The 12,297-nt window shown below is 38.5% G+C and overlaps 1 long non-coding RNA gene across 1 annotated transcript; it reads right to left on the bottom strand.

Moving 5' to 3' along the window:
- Window positions 1-4,351: 4,351 nt before the first annotated feature.
- On the bottom strand, window positions 4,352-11,532 carry LOC121866300. The gene is made up of 3 exons (XR_006088958.1): window positions 11,466-11,532; window positions 10,258-10,366; window positions 4,352-4,435 (listed from the first exon to the last, which is right to left on the bottom strand). It is a non-coding gene; the product is annotated as an uncharacterized LOC121866300 (long non-coding RNA).
- Window positions 11,533-12,297: the final 765 nt, after the last annotated feature.

The following is a 12,297-nucleotide window of genomic DNA, read 5'->3' as shown; positions in this document are numbered from 1 at the left end:
GTCGAGGTAGGGAACTAACTTGTCAATAGCGATCACAAAGTAATAAGATTTCAATTATAATTTAATGGCAGACTCAAGGAAAATTCCATTAAAGTCCCAAATTTCAGAAGGAAAAATTTTGATAGGTTGAAAAGGCAGCTGAGAGAAGGGTTATTACGTTTGGGGATGTATTACATGACCTCACATGAGGAGACCTCACGCAATGTTCCCTAAGACGGCGAGCTCACTTTACCTGGAGACTTAAGAACGACATCCTCGCAAAATATGACGGCTGAAGATGACCTGATCATGAGATCTGAGGTTGACGAGTTCTGCAACAATTTAAATAATGAATTTCTTTAAGCAGAAAGGCAGAACATACCATACAGAAAACTCAGGTCAGACAACAATGATCCTAAATGCATAAACAATTATTTAAAGAATATTATTGGACAAAGGAATGCTATAGGTAGAAGAATAAATCATGGTGAAGTTTACCTCCGAGATTATTATACAGTATTGGCTAGTTGGGTTTAGACCGATATTAGAAAAGCAAAGAGGAATAATGAACTGAAGGTAGCAAGGGAGGCGAAGTCAAACCCCAGGGGATTATTTCAAATGTATCAAACTAAAACAAGAGAAATGATTAGATTAATACAGTCAGATACCACTGATAACGACGGAGAAATGAGCAATAATCTGAAAACAATATTTTTCAACAGTTTACACCTCCGAAAATTTGAACATGATACCCGAGGCACCGACTATATACAGAGATAGTGAAGAAATAGATTAAACGAGAGAGTAGTGACTGGTAACGACGTTAGTAAGCAAATAGACAAGCTAAAGACTAATAAGTCGCCAGGTCCCAATGAGATATTTGCCAGATTATTAAAGGAATGCAAGGAAGAGCTTAGTATACACTAAGTAAAATTGTTTAACACGCCCTTAAAAACGGGTGTAGTACCAGAATCCTGGAGGATAGATGAATGTAATACCGATTTTTAAGAAGGGTGATAGCTCACTATCCTCTGACTACTGTCCAATCTGCTTAACATAAATTGCAGGCAAATTATTGGAACCTATAATTTCAAACTCTAATTTTCGAAATCACCTGGAAAAGCACAAGTTGATCAATGATTTCCAACGTAGCTTCACAAGTAGGCGTTCATGTTTAACTAATCTATTAACATTCTTTCCAGCTATCTGCGAATCAGTGGACGAGGGGCACGACTATGATGTGGTATATCTTGACTTTTGCAAAGCCTTCGACAGAGTCCCCCCACGAAAGACTAATAAAAAAAGTGGAGGCTCTTAGCATTAGAGAAAATATTAAATAATGGATTAATGCGTGGTTACAGGACAGAACACAGCGAGTGAGTATTTACGGCACTAAATCCGATTGGAGTAACGTCACTAGTGGAGTACCCCAAGGCTCAGTACTTCGACCTTTATAATTATTATATACATAAACGACATAGATATCGGCGTAGACAGCAACATATGTAAATTTGCTGATGACACTAAAATAGGGCGTGTAGTTAAACCTTACGAGGACTCCGCAGAACTACAGGATGATCTAAACATATTTTTTGAATGGTCTGAAAAATGGCAGATGAAATTCAATGTGGACAAATGTAAAGTACTTAGTCTAGGAGATGTAAACAGAGAACCAAAATATTAGATGAACAACGATGTTATAGAGAAATCCGACTGTGAGAAAGATTTAGGAGTAATGATAAGTAGGAATCTTAAGCCAAGTAAACAATGTGTATTTGTTCGAAACAAGGCAAATAAAGTACTTGGGTTCATACAAAGGATTACGTCGTTCAATTCTGGTCAGTTTATTACAGGATGGATATAGAATTCCTAGAAAGAATTCAGAGGAGAATGACAAGACTAATCCCGCCATTAGGAACCTCGAGTACAGTGACTGGTTAAAGCATCTTAATTTGCACTCCCTCGAGAGACGTAGAGTGAGGGGCGATATGATAGAGGTGTGTAAATGGAAGTCAGGGCTAAACAAAGGGGACATAATAAAAGTACTCAAACTATGCAACCCGGAGCGAACTCGTAACAATTGTTTTAAATTAGACAAATTTAGATTTAGGTTTGGAAATAGAGTTGTGGATGAATGGAACAAGTTAACAAACATCATTATTGACTCGACTACGATGGATAGCTTCAAACATAGGTTGGATGGATATATGAGCAATAGGGGTTGGGTGTAAATTGGACTGCCCAGTATGGGCCAATGGGCCCACTGCTGTTTCCTCCATTCTTATGTGCTTATGTTATGTAGGCCACGTGGTGTTGTGACTCGTCCCTAGATGTTGATGTGAAGGACCTCATGTAGTCATGGATTCACCGGGTGGTGTGGGGTGGTGTCATGTCACAGTACCTCACTCTCTGGTAGGTGGTGTTGTGTTATATCATAGTCTTGTGTAAAGCCGGCCCACTGTTGTTCCCAGGGTGGAGTGATAAACACAGCCTGGTCAGAAGATAGTGGTTGGTTCCCGGGGGTGCTTATCTCACTGATGGGTCACGGCTGTCACTGGTACTGTCTACTGCTTAATTCACCGGCTTAAGCACTGTTCATCACTGTTCAACACAGATCCCACTTCTTTCCAAAACGAAATTGCTACTTTTGATTATGTTGATATAGCCTAGGGGGGCTGCTTCACAGCATCCCCGGTTGTCAAGGATGTAGTGTTATAAAAAATAATAATAATAATAATAATAATAATAATAATAATAATAATAATAATAATAATAATAATATTAATATTAATAATAATAAATAATAATAATAATAATAATAATAATAATAATAATAATAATAATAATAATAATAATAATAATAATAATAATAAATAACAATAATAATAATAATAATAATAATAATAATAATAATAATAATAATAATAATAATAATAATAATAGTAATAATAATAATAATAATAAACGGTTTATTAATAGAGTTGCACCCAATCTGAGTTCTTCCCCATTCAAACGGGGGTTACAGAAGGGTGCTTACTGGCACCAACTCTTTTTCCATTTTCTTGGTTGCCTTCCTCTACTAGTGCCGGCGCAAATTTAGCCAGCAGGTGGACATCCGGTACTGGATGAAGGGTTATTTCAACATAAGACGACTCCAGGCAAGAACAAATCGGCAGCTTCCATTACTGAACCTCAGGATGCATATGACCTCACCCTTGTCGCTCACACTGAACACGTCCTACAGGAAATCCTGAACACCTATGCAAATGCATATGCACACTTCGGCCTTGAGGTGAATGTACGTAAGATTAAGATTCTTCAGCCTGCCCCTGGTTCAGCTACACCTACACCATCGATCCAGCGTAATGGTACTACCTCACTAATGTTACCCACTTTCGGTATCTTGGCTCACCTGTCCACCACCGAGGACATCGATGAAGAGATTCAGCATCGCATCAGATGTCCATCTCAAGCCTTTGGCAGACCCGAAATCGTGTCTTCAGTTGTAGGGAACTGAAATTATCTACAAAGTTATAAGTATATCGAGTAGTGGTCCTCCCCACCCAGCTATATGTCAGGAGACATGGATCACATATAGGAGGCACCTCAAGGCACTTGAAAACTTTCACCAACGTAGTCTATGTTCCATCCTCCGAGTTCGCTGGGAAGACAAGAGAACACATGCCAGTATTCTCGATGACACCAACTGTAGAAGCGTCGAGGCTATCATTATTCACGAACAACTATGCTGGACTGGCCATGTTACCAGCGTGAACGACAGTAGACTGCCAAAGCAGCTACTTTACAGTCACCTAACAAATAGTAAACGTATTGCTGGTGGGTAACTGAAGAGGTAGAAGATAGTCTTAAGACAAACATGAAAATGCCAAATCGACCCACTCACATGGGAGACGATTACTACACACCGTAACGCTTAGAGGAGCTCCATATAAAGAAGGTATCAATACTTTCGAGTTAGCCCGATTGCATAACGAAGCAAACGCGCGCCAACGCCGGAAAGACGTTGCCGCCGCCCTCCCGTAATAGATGTAGTCTCCCACATATGCAACTTATGTGATTTACCGTCAGTCCGTATCGGCCTCGTTAGTCACCTCAGAGCTCACCAACCTAGGTGACACCCTTAATAACTCATATTATTATATCAAAGCTGGATGATCGTCATACTCGATTCCGAGTACAAAGTAGTAGTAGTAGTTGTAGTAGTAGTGTGTGCGTGTGTGTGTGTGTGTGTGTCATTGGGTAAGCGAGCAAAAATATGTATGTAAACAGTATGCACTTACCTGACTCCCTGACGTATGTGATCTCTGGCCACTCCTTTAGTAAGACCTATGACAGCGGCCTCGTTGTGCCTATATACACACCGACGCTCAATGCCTCGCAGGGTGCTTGCTACTGACGACATGTTGATGATGGAACCACGACCGTTCTTGATCATCTGCAACACGTACAGTAAAGTCTTCCTTACACCACCATCTTACTATGTTAGAAGTTTTCAAGTACAGTTAAAACTGGTGACGCTAATACAGGTGAAGGTACATTTGGAAACACTAATTCAGCTACAGGAACAAGTATAGGTAAAGCTTGAAGTGCTAAAATAATAGAAATAAAGTTCTCAACTTCAATATACAGTCCCACTCAATAGTTCATTTATAGGGGCTCTTCCATATAAGTATTCCACAAATCATTACAGTGAGATATTTGTTTTAATATTGTTTTATGCTGATTCCATAGTATATTTACTCTGAGAATTTCCTTCTGCAAAAGCACTAGTGGAGAGGACTCTACATTCTTCATTTGATTTTTAATAATGCATCAGCAATGATTAAGGTGCAGGAATATAGATTCTAACAGTGATCTTGGGCCCTTCGTGCCCGATGGTGAGTCCGGTACAGTTTACCAAGGCGTGAAAGTTCGAATACTGTGTTTGGCTATCGCCAACTGCCGTCCGGCTGACACAGTACAGCGACATCGTTTTCCAGCGTAAATAAAATGGTTAATTAATGCCTTGCTAAAGAAAACCATCGACATAGGACCAGGTTTGTTCCACTCTACGATTTTTGTGATTTTTCCACCAAGTTTGATGAAAAACGATTGTGCCATTTCGGCTGCCCAGAACAGACACACACACACACAGACACACGGCTATTCCTATAGTATATTAGATAGATGGTCGTGGTTGTTATAATCATGGTCGAGGTTGTTATAATCATGGTCGTGGTTGTTACAATCATGGTCGTGGTTGTTAAAACCATGATCGTGGTTGTTATAATCATGGTCGTGGTTGTTATAAACATGGTCGTGGTTGTTAAAACTGGTCGTGGTTGTTATAATAATTGTCGTGGTTGTTACAATCATGGTCGCGGTTGTTAAAACCATGATCGTGGTTGTTATAATCATGGTCGTGGTTGTTATAAACATGGTCTTGGTTGTTATAATCATGGTCGTGGTTGTTATAATAATTGTCGTGGTTATGATCATGGACGTGGTTGTTATAATCATAGTCGTTGTTGTTACAATCATGGTCGTGGTTATGATCATAAAAGTGGTTGTTATAATCATAGTCGTTGTTGTTATAATCATGGTCGTGGTTGCTATAATCATGGTCGTGGTTGTTAAAATCATGGTCGTGGTTGTTATAATCATGGTCGTGGTTGTTATGATCATAGTCGTTTTTTGTTATAATCATAGTCGTGGTTGGTCTAATCATAGTCGTGATTGTTATAATCATAGTCGTGGTTGTTATAATCATGGTCGTGGTTGTTATAATCATGGTCGGTGTTATAATCATGGTCGTGGTTGTTATAATCATGGTCGGGTTGTTATAATCATGGTCGTGGTTGTTATAATCAGAGTCGTTGTTGTTATAATCATAGTCGTGACTGTTATGATCATGGTAGTGGTTGTTATACTCATAGTTGTGGTTGTTATAATCATAGTCATGGTTGTTATAATCATGGTCGTGTTTGTTATAATCATAGTCGTGGTTGTTATAATCATGGTCGTGGTTATGATCATGGTCGTGGTTGTTATAATCATGGTCGTGATTGTTATAATCATGGTCGTGGTCATGATACTTACAGTATCTAATATACTATAGGAAGGAATTGAATAGAGGTTAGAATAATTAGTTAAAGAAATATTCGCCAAGGAGAGGTTAAAAATATGAATCACTGATGATCATTCCGAGATAAATTATATTATGAAGAGAAGTGACCTTGCTTCTGGTTAGATTAGTCACCATCTGCTTAAGTCATCACCTGTGTTAAGTCATCATAGTCATCATCTACGTTAGTCAGTTTTAGTCCCATCTCACATGACTGACCGACAATCGATGTTCTTCCGCCAGCAAGGGTGTTAGTTTTCAATGGTCTTATTACTTACGCTGGTGGATGTAAGACCAGCTACCCTCACTGACGCAGCTATTTTCAATTTGGTGTTATTCTTGTTTATAAATGCCTTCTAATCTGTCTCAAGTTTTTCCGTCCTGTCTATTGCCATCCCAACTGTCTGTTCTTCTACGTGGTGTTTTCTGTAAGCCTGTCTGTACTCTTTGTGTCGTCAAGTCTGTCTGTCTTATCCATTGTTGTCGTGTGTCTGCCTGTTTGTCTGATGTGAACCAGTCAGTCAGCTGTCTGTCTGTCTCTGTTTGTCTGTCATGTTGGTTGTCATATTGTCTATTTGTGCATGTATGAATCTGTCTATTTTTGTCAACCTCCTGTCTGTCTAACTGTTTATATTCACCCTGTGTCTATTGTAGTCATCTTCTCCATGCATTCCTGTTCTTATCTTTTATCTCCTCTCCTTTCCATGTACAGTCAGCGACAGGAATAAGTACACACTGTAACCTCGTAAGGTCCGAAAATGCTCTGGTAAAGTTGAAACCGCGCATCCACACGATGATGAAACTCAGCTCCCTCCACCTCTAACTATTGTCTGTTTCCCTTCTTTATTTTTCTATTTACTCATCTTCCTTCCTTTACTAATCCAAACAACAAAAAAGTAAGAGAAAAGTGGGGAGGAGGAGGGAGCCATACGATAACTGCAATCGTCGACAGGAATAAGTACACTGTAACCTCGTGGGTCTGAAAATGCTCTGGTAAAGTTGAAACTGCATCCACACGCGTGATGAAACTCAGCTCCCCTCCTGTTATCTCTAACTGTGTCTGTTTCCCTTCTTTTATTTTTCTATTTACTCATCTTCCTTCCTTTACTAATCCAACAACTTTAAAAAAGTAAAGAAAAAAGTGGGGGAGGAGGAGGGAACCATCTGATATTTACTATCGTCTGCCCTGCTGACGGCGTGCAGTGACATCTGTTGCCAGCGTAAATAAAATCGTTAATTAATGCGTTCCTAAAGAGACCGCCGACATGTGGGACCAGGTTTGTTCCCTCTACGATTTTTTGCGATTTTTTCCTGAGGTTTGATGAAAGCAATTGTGCCATTTAGGCTGCCCAGAACAGACAGACAGGCAGGGCGCCTGGTCTAGTATATTAGATACGAAATGGTGTTAGTAGTGGTAGAAGTTGTGATAGTAAAGGTACAAGTGTTATGACCACGGTCATTCACGCCAGTTAACGTAAATCAGACGATTCATATTACACTATAGCCCAAAACATGTAGCTATGCTTTCTTTAATTCAGTTCCCCGTTTGAGAGTCGTTTTCCATCACTTCAGGACGCCTGAGTCCTCCGTTTTCTCTCAATCTTAGAGTGCAGAGACTTCGTTTATTCCTTAGGTATTGACAGCATTTTGATTGCGGGCAACTTAAATATGTCTGATTACAGTTGGACTTTCAAGATCCATTAAGTGATGTTGAAAACTTCAACTATCTTTATTGTAGTAAAACTTGTCTAGTAAGAGTGTCTAGTATGGTGGCATATCTTATATATCGTCCTTGGGGATAGCCATGAGTTCAAGTGCTACTGAAGTTAGATTGTTTGATGCCCAAACATCAGCGAATCGGATATTGGTAGTTTATTTAGTGTCAGTTGTCTATTTTAGAGTCATTTATCTGGGTTCTGTCAAGCTCAAAATCTCAAGACCTAACGGCTTTTTCAGGAAGAATTCATTGGCTGTGGTTTCCTGTAAGTAGAGTTGTTAGGTGTGATGTTTAATGTCCATTTCACTTTTTCTGACAGACTCAATCTATGATTAGATTATAGGATAGACGTGGAAAATTCACCTGACACGTGACATTGATTTTCATAGTTGAGTGTACTGCGACCGAGTTGAATATAATTTCTGTTGTTGGTGAGATTAGCCTTTCTGGTATATATGTGGACCGGAACTACCCCAGGCTCATGTATATACGGATGCACAAGGAAAAATCACAAGTTCGTGACTATTCCTCAACGCATCTCCAGGCACTGTTTGTTATTATCACCACTACTGAGTGCAGTAGCCACTTATGGGCAAGATGGTCTTTCAAGGATGTCTTTAATATGGCGAGATAAGAATCCGAGGACGATTACAGAGAGAACGCCGTGAGGAAGTCTACCCTCCCAGGCGCTCCTTGTTAGCGGGCTTTGCCTGTCTGTGTAAACAACTCCGTCACAAGTGGACGCAGTCTTGTCCGTCTATTGATCTTGGCTACATGTATTGAGCAGTATTGGTATCTATGATTGGGGATTAACTAGCAGAAATATAGTTATCCCAGGTTAAGTCTTAAACCCATGAGTGTTGGTGTTACCAGTGGTACTGTTGTTGAGTCTACCAACCAGATGTACTACCACTGAATGCTAGTTAAAGTGCCATGTTCATTTCGAACTAACAGGATGTGTCTGATAATATCTATATTTTGGATCTTGTCTAGTAGATTATATAATCATCTGTATTGACAATGAAGTAAAATAATGAGTGTGAAATATTGTAATCAAGAAATTAATATCTATTTTTGTTTCTTGTAAAGTAAGACCTGAGGGTTCAGTCCTAACCGAACGTTTAAAGTAACCAGCTCACTTGTCAAAGAAATAATACAACAGCTGTTTAATGATGTAATAAATTGAAGATTTAATGTGTTACTTGTAAAAGACTAAATTGGTCCAGTCTGGTCTGATGAACTTAATTAACATCTTATTCACACGTATGTTAATAAATATTAAAGTAGTTAACTACGTGTATCACCACTCTTTCTTTCTACATTGGTTCTCAGAAAATAACTATTGTAACTCATGAGCCTAGAAGCTCGCGAGCAGGCTAGCTAACAGTTCCATGAGATATGATATATTCTAATAAATGTCTAACTGGTGGCAGGCTACCGTTTGTAAGTATAATAAGTGTTGTAATAAGAATGACATGGTTCCCAGATTAATACATGGTTCAGAATATAATTAAAACCAGGATATACTTGAGAAAGGGTAAGAACATAGAAATTCAGAAAATACAATAATATTTGAAAAGAAATGAAGTAAAAAAATGTGACTTGGAAAATATAGGCAAAGAAATATAAGATATACTGTAGAAAGAAAGACACAGCATATTAAATTATTAAATATATACATAGAAAAGATTAAAATAAATGATAGACTTGAGCAAGAAAATAAGTAAATAAGAATATAAGAAAGAAGAATATAGAGAGTATAAAAGTATTGAAGAATAATAACAAGAAAAGTAAATATAAGAGATATTTGAAACAAGATTATATGTAAAATAGTGTGAAGAAGGAAAGCGCCCTTACCTAGCTATGATAGTAGCGATACAAGTAGCATTAGTAATGTATACAGTTATACTATGTTAATAACAGTAATAATAGATGTGACAGTGATACTTTGTTACTGGTATTATATAGTAGTAATACCTGTGGCTCAGAAAAGTGGTTATTCTATAGTTCTAACATAACCTAACGTAACCTGAACTAACCTAAACTAGCCTGGATTAATCTTACCTGATCTAACGTACTGTTACTTGCCCTAACTTTACCTACTTTGATCAAGACTGACAACTAAATCTAACTTAACCTGTCTTAAGCTAACCTAATTTAACCTAATCTGACCTAATCCGACTTACCGTAGCATCCTGACCTAACCTCAGCCAAATGTGATCTAACTTAACCTGACCTAAACTGACCTGACTTAACTAAATGTGATCTAACCTAAACCAACCTAACCTCATTTAGCCAAATGTGATCTAACCTAACCTGACCTAACCTGACGTAACCAAAAGTTTTTAACCTAACTAGACCTAGCTTAATCCGACCTGACCAACATAATCTAGACATATTAACCAGGCGGCTAAGGCCTGAATAAAGTGCTACCCACCTGGGGAATGAAGGCTTGGATAGTATAATACATGCTCTTCACATTCACATCAAAACTATAGTCCCATCGTTCTTCTGTTGTATCCAGAATGTTGCCTGCGTGAACGTACCTGAAGCAGAGTGAGGAGGTGAATGTGTTGATGCTCAGGCAATGAAGAATGGCAGTACTTATTTAGTAAAATAAGCTTTATAATTTTGCAAGTAATTTCTAGGACCTCGACATACCTCGGTTCAAGTAGCGCGGTTATCCTTAATAATAAGAATGTGTGTTGGTAAGTCGAAATGATATACTCATAAGTCTCTGCTCAACTGCTACCTCCGTTCGGTAACACATTAAATATTTTTTTTTTTTGGTATGCGAAACTTATACTCGGAAATTAGGAATAATTTTGTTATCAATATATTCTAGGAAAAATTGGTGTTAATGATCCACAGACTGAATTATACCACCTCAGCTGAAGATACCAAAAAGCCCAATAGAAAACGAAAAATATCAAATGTGAAAATAAAAAATATATATTGTATTGAACTGTGTTAAAAAATATTATATTGAAATGGATCTCTCACTAACTTAGCTGAATTAAAGTCTGGAAAACAGGAGACAGTAATCGTTCCAGCAAAATAAATTAACAAAATCTTAAGGCAAGTTTATCACAGCTTAGATGCAGAATATAACATGACGCAGAGCAGCAAACAATTGCATAGGTTGTTTACGAGACATGGGCTATTTACAAGGTACAAGTTCAAGTAATGGTTGTTTACGAGACAGGTTAAGGTAATGGTTGCTTACGAGACACAGATTAAGGTAATGGTTGTTTACGAAGCACAGATTAAAGTAATGGTTGTTTACAGAGACAGATTAAGGTAATAGTTGTATACGAAACCGGGTGAGGTAATAGTTGTTTACGATAAATCCATTATATATACTATATGATTGACCTATAACATAACAGTGTGTTCACATTCAGTAATAACATCGTCAAGAGTAGCTAAGGTAGGTAGAACACGTTGCACGAGGAACATGATCTGGATCAGAGAGATGAACAAGGATAACTGATAGCTGTGTGACAGTTAAACGGACAGTAGTGTGACAGTGTTAAGACAAGTTAGACTTTTTGTGACATAGAGCGGAGGAAAAAACTGACAGTTATGTACATGCGAAAACAAAACTGCGAATTTTGTGACATAAAGTGTAACACCAAGGCTGACCCGGCACAGTTGAAGAGAACATCGATATCTGTGAAGTCATTAGCCAGGGAACGGATGCAAGCCCATCCTCACGTCCAGCACACGACACTCTACACCTGAACAAGAGAAAACATTAACACGCAATTAAAACTTCACGTAGAGAATGGTGAGCAAGGTAGTGATACCCACCTGTCACATCTGCAGTGTACTGTATATGGCATAATCTTAGAGTCTTGTCTGAGGAGTGAAACACATTCAGAAGGAGTCTTCACTGAATAGCACAAGTCTTACGAGTCTCCGCAGAGGCGTGAATAACACAGTTTTACGAGTCTTAGCTGAGGTGAATAACACAGTCTTACGAGTCTTCTCTGGGGAATGAATAACACAGTCTTACAAGTCTTGTCTGAGGACGAATAACATAATATTACTAGTCTTGTCTGAGGGTGAATAACACAGTCCTGCGGAGTCGTGTCTGAGGGCGAATAATTGTCTTACAGGTCCTGTCTGAGGTGAATAACACAGTCTTACAGGTCTTGTCTGAGGTGAATAACACTGTCTGAGTCTTGTCTGAGGGTGAATAACACAGTCCTACGAGTCTTGTATGAGGAATGTATAATACAGTCCTATGAATCTTGTATGAAGAGTGAATAAGGAGTCCTACGATTCTTGTCTGAGGAGTAAATAACAAAGCCCTACGAGTCTTGTCTGAGGAGTGAATAACAGTCTTACGAGTCTTGTCTGAGAGTGAACACAGCCTGATTAGCCTTGTCTGATGAATGAATAGTACAGTCTTACTAGTGTTCTCTGGGGAGTGAATAACACAGTCTTACAAATCTTGTCTGAGGAGAAATAA

This window comes from Homarus americanus, unplaced genomic scaffold (genome assembly GCF_018991925.1).
Source record: "Homarus americanus isolate GMGI-L3 unplaced genomic scaffold, GMGI_Hamer_2.0 scaffold49333, whole genome shotgun sequence".
NCBI classification, from domain to species: domain Eukaryota; kingdom Metazoa; phylum Arthropoda; class Malacostraca; order Decapoda; family Nephropidae; genus Homarus; species Homarus americanus.
The sequence above is the reverse complement of the archived record's forward strand: the minus strand, read 5'-3'. Positions and strand labels throughout refer to the sequence as shown.